We start from the raw sequence: 16,768 nt of genomic DNA on the forward strand, positions 1-16,768 counted from the left end.
GAAGCCTAAGACCTTGTTTATCCCTTCTCGTTTCTTGCAGGAGAGTAAGCAGGAATTCTGTCAAAGGGTGTTCAAGCTTGAAGAAAAAAATGATGATCTGAGGGAGTAGAATTTCATGCTCAAGTGGAAATTAAACAAACTCAAGACCTCTTCAACAACTCCTCCACCATCACCACCAAAGGAAGACAACTGAGCATTGGTATGGGCAATCCCCTTGGCTTGTGCGAAGCTTGGGGGAGTTGCCCCGGTATCGTATCACCATCACATCTTTTGCCTTTACCTTTGTTTTAGTTTTCCTTTTCAGTTTTCTTTTTCTCTAGTAGTTTCAAAGTCTTAGTGTTTTAGTCTTTAGTTTTGCTTTGTGTCACCCCCGATGTATTCTTGCTCATGAGCCATATAATAAAGAGTGTCTTAGTTGAAGGGCTTTGCCTCTTGCCATGATCAAAAGAGTGAGAATAGAACAAAAGCATGAAAGATCATGTAATGATCTTATGGGAAGTGATGGCTTCACATATAAAAAGAATGAGGATTCAAACTTGTTGAGGGTAGGCAAACGCATACCTTGGTCATTGTTGCAATTAATAGGATGTGATAAAGAAGGAGAGGTTCACATATAAATATATCATCTCTGACACCATCTATGATTGTGAACACTCACTAAACTATTACATGCCTATAAGTAGATGTTGGACAAGGAAGACAACGTAATGGATTGTGTTTGCTTGGTTCCGAACAATGTTATATGATTAGAGATCCCTTAGCATGTGACGATTGCTTCCAAATTACATTAGCCAAACCTCCCGCACTAAGTAGAGATACTACTTGTGCATCCATAAACCTTCAACCCAGTTTTTCCATGAGTGTCCACCATACCTACCTATGGATTGAATAAGATCCCTCAAGTAAGTTGTCATCGGTGCAAACAATAAAAATCGCTCTCTAATATGTATGATCTATTAGTGTGTGGAAAATAAGCTTTATACAAACATGTGATGAGGAAGACATAAAAGCGACAAACTGCATAATAAAGTTCTTTATTACAGGAGGCAATATAAAGTGACGTTCCTCCGCACTAAGAGGACACGCATCCAAACCTTAAAAGCGCATGACAACCTCTGCTTCCCTCTACGAAGGGCCTATCTTGTACCTTTACTTTTTGCCCCTGAAAGAGTCATGGTGATCTTCACCAATTCCTTATTTCGCCTTTATCTTGGCTAACGTCATATGCTTGGGAAAGATCTATATTCATATGTCAACTTGGAGTTAGCCATTCATGAATTATTATTGTTGACATTACCCTTGAGGTCAGCAGTTGGGAGGAAAAACTATAAGCCCCTATCTTTCTCTGTGTCTAGCTGAAACTTTGATCTCATGAGTACCACGTGAGTTGTAGCAATTGTAGAGAACGAAAGAATGATTGAGTATGTGGATTTGCTTTACAAGCTCTTATTTGACTCTTTCTGATGTTGTGATAAATTCCAATTGCTTCAATGACTAAAGGCTATCGGTTGTTACTTCTCGGTAAGGTTCTTGATCCATGCTTTACTTTGTGAAGGAATTATCACTTTAGCATGAGATATTATATGTTGGCATTGTTGTTGTGATCTTGATCATGATGCATGCATGTTCGTATCTTGTTTTGTCGACACCTCTCTCCCTAAACATGTGGACATATTTATTGACCTTGGCTTTCGCTTGAGGACAAGCGAGGTCTAAGCTTGGGGGAGTTGATACGTCCATTTTGCATCATGTTTTCATGTTGATATTTATCGTTTCTTTGGCTATTATTTCACTTCACGATACTATTCTTATGCCTTTTCTCTCTTATTTTGCAAGGTTTACATGAAGAGGGAGAATACCGGCAACTGGAATTCTGGCCTGAAAGTGGAGCAAAGTTGAGGTACCTATTCTGCGCAACTCCAAACACCATGAAAATAAACGGGGATTTTTTCCTAATTTAACAAAAATACTGGGCCGAAGAAGTGCCAGAGGGGCACCATGGGGTGCCCACAAGCCTGCACGGCGCGACCACCCCCCAGGCCGCGCCATGGGGGCTTGTGGGCAGCCCACTGGCCCACTGGCCCCCCTCTTTTGCTATATGGAGGGTTTCGTCTAGGAAAAAAGCACATAGGAGCTTTTTCATGGTTTCGCCGCCGCCACGAGGCGGAACTTGAGCAGAACCAATATAGAGCTCCGGCAGGACGATCCTGCCGGGGAAACTTCCCTCTCGGAGGGGGAAATTGTCGCCATCGTTATCACCAACACTCCTCTCATCAGAGGGGACTCGTCACCATCAACATCTTCATTAGCACCATCTCATCTCCAAACCCTAGTTCGTCACTTGTAACCAATCTCCGTCTCGCGACTCCGATTGGTACTTGTAAGGTTACTAATAGTGTTGATTACTCCTTGTAGTTGATGCTAGTTGGATTATTTGGTGGAAGAGTTTATGTTCAGATCCTTGATGCTACTCATTACCTCTCTGATCATGAATATGATTATGCTTTATGAGTAGTTACTTTTGTTCGTGAGGACATGTGATAAGTCATGCTAATAGTAGTCATGTGAATTTTGTATTCATTCGGTATTTTGATATGTTGTATGTTGTTTTTCCTCTAGTGGTGTTATGTGAACGTCGACTACATAATACTTCACCATTATTTGGGCCTAGAGGAAGGCATTGGCAAGTAGTAGTAGATGATGGGTTGCTAGAGTGACAGAGGCTTAAACCCTAGTTTATGTGTTGCTTCGTAAGGGGCTGATTTGGATCCACTAGTTTAATGCTATGGTTAGACTTTGTCTTAATTCTTCTTTCGTAGTTGCGGATGCTTGGGAGAGGGGTTAATCATAAGTGGGATTCTTGTCCAAGTAAGGGCAGTACCCAAGCACCGGTCCACCCACATATCAAACTATCAAAGTAAGGAACGTGAATCATATGAACGTGATGAAACTAGCATGACAGAAATTCCCGTGTGTCCTCGGCAGCGTTTTTCCTCCTATAACACTTTGTCCAGAATTGTCCCTTGCTACAAAAGGGATTGGGCCACTTTGATGCAACGCTGCTACTTTTGTTACTTGTTGCTTGCTACGAATCATCTCACCACACAATCACTTGTTACCGACAATTTCAGTGTGTGCAGATTTTACCTTGCTGAAAACCACTTGTCAGATCCTTATGCTCCTCGTTGGGTTCGACACTCTTACTTATCGAAAGGACTACGATTGATCCCCTATACTTGTGGGTCATCACGCGGCAGTGGAGTCGGATGAGATTTATCATGTAATCGAGTTAAATTTGATAGGGCTTTATCCCTAGTATCCACTATGTTCTCAGATTGATGTTACTATGACTTTGTTATGCTTAATGCTTGTCACTGGGGCCCGTGTTCCATGATTTCAGATATGAACCTATTATGTTTTCATGAATATAAGAGTGATTTTGATCCTATCTTGCAAGTTGTAGTTACCTATTACGTGTCTTGATCCGCATACCCAAGGTGACAAAAATTGGGATTCTCTCCGGTAATTGCCATAGTTTGAGGAGTTCATGTATTCACTATGTGTTAATGCTTTGTTCTAGTTCTCTATTAAAAGGAGACTTAAGATCCCCAAGTTTCCAATAGGATCCCGCTTCCACGGGAGGGTAGGAGAAAAGATGTCATGCAAGTTCTTATCGCAAGCACATATGACTATATACGGAATACATGCCTACATTATATTGATGAATTGGAGCTAGTTTTGTGTCGCCCTAGTGTGTACCCGTAATATGACCAATGTCATCTAAATCATTATTCGCTGCTGATCTACGTGCCTACGCCTTACATATATTGAATCTTCCTAAGTTACTTCTGTTGCTGCTACTATCACACCTGCTACTAAATTGCTACTACTACCACTATTACCAAAATTGCTGCTATCACTGTTACTGTTATTACTATCATTTGCTCTGCTACTAAATATTAGTTGCATAAGGATATCCCAAGTGCGGTTGAATTGACAACGCAAATGTTACGGCCAATGAATATTCTTTGGCTCCCCTTGTATCGAATCAATAAATTAGAGTGAAATGCTAGCCGTGAAGACCATCGCGGTCCCCAACACTTGTGGGTTTTGAAGACCTTTTTCCAATGCCATTGTGAGAGAGCATAGCTCTATTTGTTGTGTTGACTTGAGGATATTCAATTTCTATGTTGAAGAATCTAAAAGATAATCGAACCAAGATTGTCCCCTCTCGCACGGGAGGAGGTAAGGAACATTCATCTAGCTCTTCTTTTGATTTACCTATTTTTTGAATCGGCTTGTTCCACTACCACCTGTTGCTCGACCTGATGTGCCACATGAACTTGATGATGCTACTGCTGAAATTAATGATGATGCTATTGGTACACATGAAGAAATTGAAAATGTGCCACTAGGAGAATTACTTGATGCTCATATTGCTAGAGCTAGTGAACTTGAAAATGATGAAACTGATGAAGACTTTGAATTACTTGCTACAACACGTCCGCCTAATAGATATGAATTGCCTTATGTACTTGAAGGTTATGTTATGGATGGTGAAGTAGCTAGGGACTTTCTTGCTTGTAATGACACAGATGATTTTAACAAACTACTAGGCAAGCGAAAAGAAAAATCTATGATGTAGAAAATGAAATATGATCCTAAATTTGCAACTTTGCCTATACTTTTTAGTGATAAGGATTATGAATTTGCTATAGACCGTGAACTAATTCCTACAGTGGAATCTGATCCTTTCCATGGCAAAGAAAATGAACTGTGGTAGAAATCCTTATGAAACTAAATGATATTGATGCCTTGTTTGCCAATGTTGGAAAGATGCGGTACAATTATATCCTTAAGCTCCTTCCTTTATTGTTGAAAGGCGATGCCAATGAATGTTGCCTTTCTCTTGCTACTGGTTGCATGCATAGCCCCCAAGATACGATCTATAACTTTTCTGAAAAATATTTTCCCGCTCATAAGAAACACGCTGCCTTAGAGCATCTCTAGCACACCCCGTATAATGCTTCGACCCACAAAATAACCACCAAAATACGGGTCGGGGCGGAAAATGCTGCCAGATCAGACTCCGCAAACGCGTCAGACCCATAAAACTTTTTGTGTGGCACGACAAAAGTTCGCCCTCAACCTTCAGATTCACAGGGTGGGAGGCCGACCCAAGCTCGCCCCTTATCCACAACGAGATTTGGCGCGAGGAAAATTTCTCCGCGACCGTTCCCTACTCCCCCTCATCGGCAGCCATTGCCCTGCCCACCGCGTGCTCCGGACCTTCTTCCCCGCCATTCTTCACCACCATGGACGCCTCCGAGCCGGCGGATCTCGTCAACATGGAGTTCGTGCACACGCAATCCCGTCTAGCGGATCTCATCGCCAGCCATGTCGCCCTCACCGTTGCCCAAGCCACCAACGCGCCTGCCCACAAGCGGCAGGGCAACATTGTCGTGCAGGGCGGCATTCCGGCTGGCCCTGTCGGAAGGGAAGGCACGCCGTGCACCACCGCTTCTGCGCGATCTGCAGGGCCACCAGCGGGGACGATGAGAAAGGTTTCGTGCGTGAAGCGGAAGAAGGTTCCTACGAACAAACCTTCGCCCACTCCCTCCGCCCTGGCGAGACATTCCCCGACGGTGCCTTTCTATGACGCTGCTTCCACCGCAGGTGAGGTGTTCGATGAAAGGGCCGGAAGGTATGCATCTTCGCTCACTTATTTTTGCTTCGATTTTTTTCCATAGTGGTTGGTCGTGATGTGGTGTCACTCAATGTAGTGGTGGTTCGAACAATGCTGCTGCCGAGTTCGTGAACTTGTTGGCCACCAACGCCATCGACATCGATCAAGGCCCGATCGCTGCTTCGATTACAATGAATTGGAGGGTGACGTGGATGACCACGGTGGTGAAGATGAGGTGGAGGAGGTAGATGAGGGTACGTATCAGTAATCAGAATCAAAAAAAAGCATGAGATCGAAGAACTACACGATCTTGGAAGATCAAATCTTGATCAAGGCTTGGAGTACGATGTCTATGGATCCGGGCACAGGTGTCTCAAAGCGCCAATACGTATTGGCAAATAATTGAAGATCAATACTTACAATTCATGGCCAAGTATCCCAATAGGATAGCACGGACCTTTCAATCACTTCAAGGTCATTGGGATGTGATCAATCTGACTTATAGCCGTTGGGCAGCTTGCTTCGAACAAGTTCGCAATGATCCTCCAAGTGGAACCGTGGAATCCGACTATGTGAGTTCGTTTTCACGTCCAAAGTAACTTGTGCACACTGTTTGCAACACGTGAAATGGTTCAATCATTTTGACTTTGTTTTGATTGTGTAGGAAAAAATTGCCCAACAACAGTACAAAGACCTAGAATATTCCGAAGGCAAAAATTTTAACTAGAGTATTGTTAGGAAGTGCTCAAAAACTACGAAAAGCGGAAGTTGATTGACGGAGAATCCCCACCGAAGAGAGGTTTATTTATGGACATGGATGAAGATGAAGATGATGATGGCCCAAGAAACTTGAACAAGCCCGATGGTGACAAAAAGACAAAGGATAAGATCAAAAGGGAACACAAAGCATCGACCTTGCGGGACAAGATAGATGCCATGGTGCAATCAAATGAGGAATTGCTAGTGAAGTCTTTGGAGGCAAAGATAGAGTTGGCCGAGAAGAAGGCGCGAGAGAAGCAAGAGAGGTGGAAATTCTCAAGGACGTTGAGGAGAGAAGAGCATGTGTCGCTGAGAACAAAACCATGGCCAACCTTCTGGCCGAAGAGAATAAGATCATGACTTTGAACCGCGATGACATGGACGACATCAGAAAAGAATGGCATGGTATGACAAGGAGAGAACTCTTGAAGAGGAGGATGCTTGAGGGTTATGGCGGCGATGGTTTCTCATCTGGAATCGGAACCAATATCGCCGATGATTTCGGTGCCGGAGTAGGAACAAGTGCAGATGATGGATTTGGGGGATGATACGACTCCAACGTATCTATAATTTTTTATGGTTTCATGCTATTATCTTGTCAAACTTTGGATGTTTTGCATGCCTTTTATATATTTTTTAGGACTAACTTATTAACTCAGTGCCAAGTGTCAGTTCCTGTTTTTCCCATGTTTTTGACCCCTTTCGGAGGAGATTTTGAAACGGAGTCCAAACGAAAGAAAATCCCCGAAAAGATTTTTTTGGAACGGAAGAAGATCGGAGAACTTGGGAGCCAAGGTAGGGGAGCCCCAGGGGCCCCACAAGCCCCCACCCCGCGGCCAGGGGGCGCACCATCCAGGCTTGTGGGCCCCCTGTACATCCCCTGTCCTAGGTCTTTCGCCTACATATTCCCATTAAATCCAGAAAAAATCAGGAGATCATCGCAATCGCTTTTCCGCCACCGCAAGCTTTTGTGTCCGCAAGATTCCATCTGGGGCACGTCCTGGTACCCTGCTGGAGGGGGGATTCGGACACGGAGGGCTTCTCCATCAACACCATGACCTCTCCGATGATCCATGAGTAGTTCACCATAGACCTACGGGTCCATAGCTAGTAATTAGATGGCTTCTTCTCTCTCTTGGATCATCAATACAAAGTTCTCCATGATCTTCATGGAGATCTATTCGATGTAATCTTCTTTTGCGGTGTGTTTGTCGAGTTCCAATGAATTGTGGATTTATGATCAGATTATCTATGAATATTATTTGAGTTTCTTCTGATCTCTCTTATGCATGATTTCATATCCTTGTAATTCTCTTTGAGTTGTGGGTTTTGTCTGGCCAACTAGATCTATGATTCTTGCAATGGGAGAAGTGCTTGGTTTTGGGTTCATACCGTGCGGTGACCTCACCCAGTGACAGAAGGGGTAGCGAGGCATGCATCGTGTTGTTGCCATCAAGGGTAAAAAGATGGGGTTTTCATCATTGGTTTGAGCTTATCCCTCTACATCCTGTCATCTTGCTTAAAGCATTACTCTGTTTGTCATGAACTCAATACACTAGATACATGCTGGATAGCGGTCGATGTGTGGAGTAATAGTAGTAGATGCAGAAAGTATCGGTCTACTTGTCTTGGACGTGATGCCTATATGCATGATCATTGCCTTAGATATCGTCATGACTTTGCGCGGTTCTATCAATTGCTCGGTAGTAATTTGTTCACCCACCGTAATACTTGCTATTTTGAGAGAAGCCTCTAGTGAACACTATGGCCCCTAGGGTCTACTCCACACTAGATTTTCAGCCTTACACTTTTTACTTCGTTGCACTTTCCGCCTTCAGATCTCACTTTGCAAACAATCTTGAAGGGATTGACAACCCCTTTGAAGCAATGGGTGCAAGCTTGTTTGTGTTTGCGCAGGTACTCTGGACTTGACGAGACCGTCCTTTTGGATCGATACCTTGGTTCTCAAACTGAGGGAAATACTTACTGCTCCTGTGCTGCATCACCCTTTCCTCTTCAAGGGAAGAACCAACGCAAGCCCTGCCTGTGTCAACGTATCAACTTCTGGCGCTGTTGTCTGTGGGATAGCAGGGGAGTCAATGGATTCGAGGGCGGTGATGACCTCCATCGTGCGGAGTGAAGAGCGACCAGGATGCATGAAGTCCTTTTGTGTTTGTATTTTCAACTATGCTTTCATTTTGCACGCGAACTATGTTTTATTGTTTAAATTCAAACTCATTTGCCGGAATCGCTATCAAATTCAAACTATGTTTTATTGGGAGGTTTACCGATTTGCGGGTCGACGCGGCGGCGTGTGAGCAGACCCCGCATTGACGTCCCATATAATAGCATCTTCTACGAATATCCTTTTTTAGGGTCTGTTTTGGGGGGTCTGCTTCTGTCCGTGCCCGCGCGGGCCTGCAAAAGCCGTTTTTTGCGAACTCTAAATGACTTTTGAAGGTCAGCTTTATACGGGGTGTGCTAGAGATGCTCTTACAAGAAATATTTAACTTTTCTCAAATTAAAGAAGTGAATCTCCCTCGAGCTTGGGGGAGGCTGCTCCAATTACTAAGAACTTTGCCTGATTGTCCTGTTAAGAAAAATGAAATTCTGGACATCTTTTATAATGGACTAACACACCCTTTTAGAGATTTCCTAGATAGTTGTGCTCATTGCGTTTTCTGGTAGAGAACCATTGAACAAGCCAAAAATATATTAAATATTATGCTGCAAAATGCTGATGATTGGGCACTCCGTGAACCACCACATGAACCTATCCAAAAGAAGAGACACATTCTATTTCTCATCCCTGAAGATATGCAAGAAGAAAAAAGAACTATGAAGGAGAAAGGTATTAAAATTGAGGATATTAAGAAGGTATCACCGATTGAAGAAATACATGGAATTGATATCCCGACATAGGTAGTAGAGGTAAAATCTGTCCATTCCTTTAATGAGAATGATATACCTTATGTTAAGACTCCTGATCAATGCATGGATGAATTTGATAATTACATTGTTAAGCAAGATCACTTCAATAACTATGTTAAGTGTCAATTGAGGAATAATGCCATGATGATAAATCGTTTGAGTGACTTGATGTTTAGAATTGCTAATGATGTGAAAGGTCTAAGTAAACATGCCTCTACGTTCACACCCAACTTGATCAAGTAGCTAAGTCACAAATTGATTTGCTTACCGAGATGGTAGTGACTATAGGAGGTAGAATGACTTAGGAACCTCTCTATACTGAAGGTCATTCTGAAAGAATTAAACATGATTCTTAGAGAATGAGTGATGATATACTTGGTCCTTCCAAGAAGAAAAAGAAAAGGAAAAATAATAGGACTTTGCATGCCCCTAGTGAACCTGATTTAGATAAATGTGTAGAGAACATCCATGATGTTTGTATTTCTGATGCCAAGACACAATCCGGTAGTGAACATGCACCTAGTGATAAGGTAAATGAAAGTGAGAATAATAGGGTGTGTGTAGATGTTCCACGTGAAAGTAATAAACAATATGACAATGATATAGAAATAAAATCTGGCGAGGGTCTTGATAACCCACCTCCTAAAAATAAACGCTATGATAAGAGAGACTTCGTCGCTAGAAAACATGGTAAGGAAAGAGAACCATGGGTTCAAAAAACTATGCCATTCCGTCCAAAATCTTCCAAAAGTAGGGATGATGAAGATTTTGAACGCTTTACTGAAATGATTAGACCTGTCTTTTTTGCGCACTTGCTTAACTCATATATTGAAAATGCCTTCGTTTGCTAAATATATGAAGGATTTTATTACCAACAAAAGAAAGATACCTAAAACTGAAAATTGCCACCATGCTTGCTAATTCTTCTTTTGATGGTGGAGTACCTAAGAAGTTGGGAGATCCTGGTATCCCGCTATACCTTGCTCCATTAAGATAAATGATGTTAAAACTGCTTTATGTGATCTAGGAGCTGGTGTTAGTGTTATGCCTTTTTCTCTTTATAAAATACTTGAGTTGAATAATCTCACAACCACTCAGATATCTTTGCAAATGGCTAATAAATACATTGCTCTACCTATTGAAATTTGTGAGTATGTTCCCGTTGTTGTTGCAAACATTACTATCTTAACAGAATTTGTTATTCTTGATATTCCCGAGGACGGCAATATGTCGATCATCCTTGGTAGACCCTTTTTAAATACTGCATGGGCTGTTATTTATTGAAACAAAAGAAAGGCTACCTTCAATGTCAATGGAAATCATCATACCGTGCATTTTCTAAAGAAGGAAATTTTGCTGAATAATATTAATGTTATTGAGCCTTGTGCCATGGTCATCTTGTTGTTGGGGGTATGCAAATCCCCATTGAGGTAACCTAGTGTCATACAAAAGTTCTTTGGTTTCATGTTAACCGGAACCAGTTATTAATAAGACTTGATCAACTTTATTAATGAATCCTCTTCGAAAGACATGATATTGATGAATTTAGTTTTCACATCTCTCGATACCCCATGTTTATTTACTATTCTTTTAGCTGTATAAAAATGAAATAACATGAATTTCCTATTTTTTGAGTTTTCCGTGCACAAGAAAATGAAAAAAAATAAAGAGTCTCAGATGGCCACCAAATTTTAACACGATTTTTTCTGGAATAATTAAGAACTTTTGGAATAAAAAGTGCAGCAGGGAGGTACACGTCTGGGCCATAGAGCCCCTAGGGCCGCAGACTGATAGTGTGTGGGGCCCAGAGGCCCCCTACCTTATCTCTTTAGCTCACTTCGTCTCCTACGTCCAGAAATTTGTTCCTAGCACTCTATTTCCTGTGTTCTTCCCTTAGAAACTAATTTTTTTCAATCTCTTTGCTCGTGACTCCATTTTTGAAACTGTTTTGAGGGAATTGCTCCATGGTATGTGACTCCTCCATCCCTCCAAATAGTATGTGATTTAGTAGTTTATATTTTTCTTAAATTGCTTCACTTGGTGTTGTAGAATATGAGCCTGCATGTTGAAATTTTTAGTGGCCCAATTTTTTTATAAATTGTGTGCAGGAAAATAAACTTCCTAAGGATATGTTCTTCGAGGAAGGATTCTTCAAGCCGGAGTCCTATGGGAGTTGCAGGAAGTACTCTTGATAGCGACCTCAACATTTCTCGCAACACACAGGTTAGGACGTGTGAATGGTCACATACACCCTTCATGAGTGATGTTGGTTTTATTGAGGAATTCATGTAGTTTATTGCGAATGCTGGGCTCACCAACTTCATCGTAGATAAGTGTGACCAATACTACCTCCTCACTCATTCCTTTGTTCAAAAAATTTATTTCATAAACACTCCTGATGCTCCCACCATACACTTTAATCTATATACAATAGCGTATGAATTGCCACTAGACCGACTTTGTGAAATATGCTTACTTCTGTGTGATGGGGAAGTGTGTGATCCTAAGCCTAGGGAATTTGAGGATTTCCTCCTCACCTTAAATGTGGGGGAAACTAGGGGGGTATCGAACGCCAGAGCCACTAGTATGCATTTCCCTCTCTGCATCATTTATCTCTGTTCGGAAAATGCATAACTACTATGGAGCAGGGTGGCAGTCTCAGTGCCTCGAGCCTTGCTATTTTGCGCCACGCACTTTATTGTGAGAACACTTAGAACTTAGGAGCTATTGTTGCACGCCGCTTGCATCTTAACCGAACTAGAGGCATGATTCATGGTGGTATTTATGCCACATGCGTGTCTAAGAGTTTTGAAGTAGCTATATGCCCCACTGATTATTTATTGCCCCAGGTTTATCTTGGCCACCAATCTATGATAGGACATCGTTTTGCCCATGAAACTGATATACCGCAAGTCATTCATTACAACTTACTATTCAGTGATGTTACTCGTGATATTATTGTGTTGCATGCGTTGTCCTTTCTTAATTTCCATGCCACGAATGGATACACCATCATGACAGAGGACACAATTGCATACCGTAATGAGTTAGCTGTTGCGGAGTCGAGGTCCGGGATTGGGATGCTCAAGTTCTACAGCAGGAATACTTTCCTAGACCAGACGGCTACTACCAGTGGTGATTTCCAAGCTAGGCAAAATCCTAAGCTTGGGGGAGTACGTATTTCTCACCGACATTACATTCATGTTCACACACTTCACACAAATTGTCAGTGTTCATCATATTTCATTGTATATCCATGTTAGCTTTATTTTCCCACTTTCTTCTTGTGTTTTTAAAGAACTTTAGAAAATCCAAAAATATTTCTTGCTTCTTTTAGGGTTTTCTTTCCTGTTCAATCAGTTGTAGTCTTAATGTAAAACCCATTAAGATTTCCACTTGCTTGTTGGGAGATTTCCCGTATAAATAATTTTTCTTGTACTTGTTTTCCCATAGTTTACCCTTCTTACTTAAGAAAAACAAAAAACCCAAAATTATTTTAGCTTATTTGTCTGAACTCTTTCCCATTTGTTGAGTTGTAAATGGAGAAGACCACTATGAAAATGTTGCTTGACTCTCATATGCTTTATCGTCGATCTAACAAAGAGCCAATATCACCATGTCTTCTCCTTTGCTTAAAACCGCCCTGTAGATTCTAGGTTAGTCCACGTCACCCTTGCACTTTTATTATTATCATACCATTCGGTCTTGCAAGTGAAAGGCAATAATGACGATATTAGATGAAGTGATCGTGGCAAAGGAAACGGGTATGAGCTCTTCTTGTTTTTTGTTTTTTCTAAATATGTTGGCTCATTCCATCTTGATTCAATGTATCATGAGTGAGCCTGTTTGTGATGATAATTAGAGATCATAGCTTTTCATGCCATGCTTAAATAGCTACGAGTTAATAATGATTTACCTTGTTTTTCAACATGCATTAAAATCGTTATGATGTGATATGGAGTATGGTATTTTCCTCTGAGTAATTCGAGTGGTTTGACCTGGCCCATGTGCAAATATGTAGTTCATTCAAAACCAATGCAACCTTCATAATGTTTAAATCCAGAGTGTTCATATGCTACTCATGCTAGTGCTCAATGTTGATTATTTTCAATGCATTCTCATGGCCGTTGTTGCTCTCTAGCTGGTCCCTTCCCAACCTATTTCTAGCCTTCACATGTACTAAGCAGGAATGCTGCTTGTGCATCCAATATCCTGAAACCAAGTTATTCCACATGAGTCCACCATACCTACCTATATGCGGTATTACCCTGCTGTCCCAAGTAATTTCGCATGTGCCACCTCTAAAACCTTCAAATAAATATCTATTTTGTGCACTCGTACCACTCATGGAGTGACGGGGCAATCAATATCTTCCATGCTAAGTAAGTTACTCTCAAGAGGAGCGTTTATTCGATGTCATTGCACGAGGGAGGTTGGTAACAAGGGTGCCCAACCCTGCTTATCGAAAACTAAATCATAACAAAACTCCTTGGGCAAGATGATATGTTGGAGGGCACTCGTGAATTCGGCTGGCCATGGTTGTGTATGGATGGTGGATAGGAGTAAAACTTTACAATTCCGTTTGGGAACCACCTATAATGAGTTTAGCATTGAAGATAATTAGAACCTTTCTCGTAACGTTGACAGTAAAGAACACCAGTCAAAAATTATATTTTCAATCCCGCTTTAAAAACTTGAGCTCTCGCACCTCTGTAAATCAATGCTTCCCTCTGCGAGGGGCCTATCTATTTACTTTTATGTTGAATTATCACCCTCTTACTAAAAGCGCCTCATCAGAGAGCACTATTTTCATTTTTATGCATTGGGTCTAGTCAATATTGGTTATGAGTATGACAAGGATCTTTTCTATTCTGAATTATGAGTATGACCGAGAAAAAAGGAGAGAAGTTTTCATTGCATTTTATGACACGGAGCCGCCACCTCCTCTTGTTCTTCCTCTAGGGGGTTGATCTCGAGTCCGTTTGGGGCTCCAGAGAGCGGGATTCGTCATCGTTGTCATCATCAACCCTTCTCCATCAACACTACCATGATGCTCACCACCAGGAGTGAGTAATTACTTTGCAGGATTGTTCGACGATGGTAGAATTGGATGATATTGAACAAGTAACCGAGTTAGTTTTTATAGGGCTTGATCCCTAGTATCCGCTATGTTTTGAGATTGATGTTACTATGACTTTGCTATGCTTAATGCTTGTCACTAGGGCTCGAGTGACATGATTTCAGATCTGAACCTATTATGTTTTCATGAATATAAGAATGATTTGGATCCTATATTGCAAGTTGTAGTTACCTATTACGTGTCTTGATCCGCATACCCCAAGGTGACAATAATTGGGACTCTTTCCGGTGATTGCCATAGTTTCCAATAGGACCCCGCTGCCATGGGAGGGTAGGACAAAAGATTTCATGCAAGTTCTTATCGCAAGCACGTATGACTATATACGGAATACATGCCTATATTATATTGATGAATTGGAGCTAGTTCTGTGTCGCCCTAGTGTGTAACTATTATATGATCAATGTCATCTAAATGATTATTCACTTATGATCCACGTGCCTACCGTTACATATATTGAATCTTGCTAAGGTACTATATTGCTGCTATTGTCACACTTGCTACTAAATTTCTACTACTACCACTGTTACCAAAATTGTTGGTATCACTGTTACTGTTACTACTATCATTTGATGTGCTACTAAATATTTGTTGCAGAAGGATATCCCAAGTGCGGTTAAATTGACAACTCTATAGTTACGTCCAATAAATATTCTTTGGCTCCCCTTGTGTGGAATCAATAAATTTGGGTGAAATACTACCGGTGAAGACTGTCGCGATCCCCTACACTTGTGGGTTATCACTACACTCACCGCTTCATTATTTACAACAATGTGTATGAGCATAGGGTCTTTGTCAATTGGGGCGGCTAAAACGAGCGGCTCAACTAATTAATTGTTTCTTGAGTGCTTCAAACACATCGTTGGCAGCATCAGTCGAGACGAAGTTATCAGTCATTTTCAACAGCTGATACAGAGGAATCGCCTTATTGCCAAGGCGACTTACAAACCGTCTCAAGGCCGCAATGCGACCGGCAATACGCTAGCCTTCATTGATATTTGCCAGTTTAGCAAGGGATGTCACTTCTTTAATTTTTTCTGGGTTAGCCTCAATGCCATGCTCTGAGACCAAGAAACACAATAACCTGCCTGCATGTGATCCAAAAACACACTCAGCCGGGTTAATCTTCATCCTGTAGACATGAAGGTTGTCAAATGTTGGCTTCTTCTGGGATTTGACCACAACATCATCGTCATAAGCATGAACATTGCACCCAATTTGGTTGTGTAAGCAGTTTTGAACACAACGTTGATATGTAGCCCCCGCACTCTTAAGACCAAAGGGCATCGAGATGTAGCAGAAAGCACAAAAGGGGGTGATGAAGTTCGTGTTCTCTTGATCCTCAACAACCATCTTGATATGATGATAACCAGAGTAAGCATCAAGGAAGCAAAGACGTTCACAACCCGATGTCGAGTCGAAGATCTCTTCAGTGCAAGGATGAGCAAACGGATCCTTGGGGCAAGCTTTGTTGAGATACGCGTAGTCAACACACATCCGTGAGGTGCCGTTTTTCTTCACAACAAGCACTGGATTTGCGAGTGACTCTGGGTGAAACACTTCAATGATGAACCCGACAGCTAGGAGTTGAGCTACTTCTTCACCAATAGCCTTTCGTCTCTCCTCGTTGATACGATGGGGGAATTGTCGAACATGTTTCACCTTAGGATCCACATTAAGGTGGTGCTTATAGAGTTCTCTCGGTACTCCACGCATGTCAGAAGGTTTCCATGCAAAGATGTCCCAATTCTCATGCATGAACTCGATGAGTGCGCTTTCCTATTTGGGAGCCATGCCTATCCCAATAGTGAACTGCTGGGAAGAATCACCAAGAGTAAAATCAACCTGTTTAGTGTCCTCGGTCGACTTAAACTTCAGGTGGATTCGGTTTCTATGGTGGGCTTCTTGAGGGATGTGATATCGGCCGGGTCAACATTGGATGTGAAAATTTTAAACTCTTCCACTGTGCATGCCGACTCGGCATATGCCACATCTCCTTCCTCACGTTCATGAGCTATCTTTTGACTCCCATCAAAAATGATGGTATCGTTTTTTCGTAGGATATTAAGTTTGAGATATATATAGCAAGGTCGAACCATGAATTGTGCGTAAGCCAGTCGTCAAAAAAGAGCGTGATACGGGCTCTTAATTTTTAAAACCTCAAACATCAGAGATTCACATCTGTAGTTAAACTCCAAGCCAAACATAACATCAAGCTTGATCTGGCCAATTGGGTATGCTGATTTACCAGGGGC

This window comes from Hordeum vulgare, chromosome 3H (genome assembly GCF_904849725.1).
Source record: "Hordeum vulgare subsp. vulgare chromosome 3H, MorexV3_pseudomolecules_assembly, whole genome shotgun sequence".
Lineage (NCBI taxonomy): Eukaryota > Viridiplantae > Streptophyta > Magnoliopsida > Poales > Poaceae > Hordeum > Hordeum vulgare.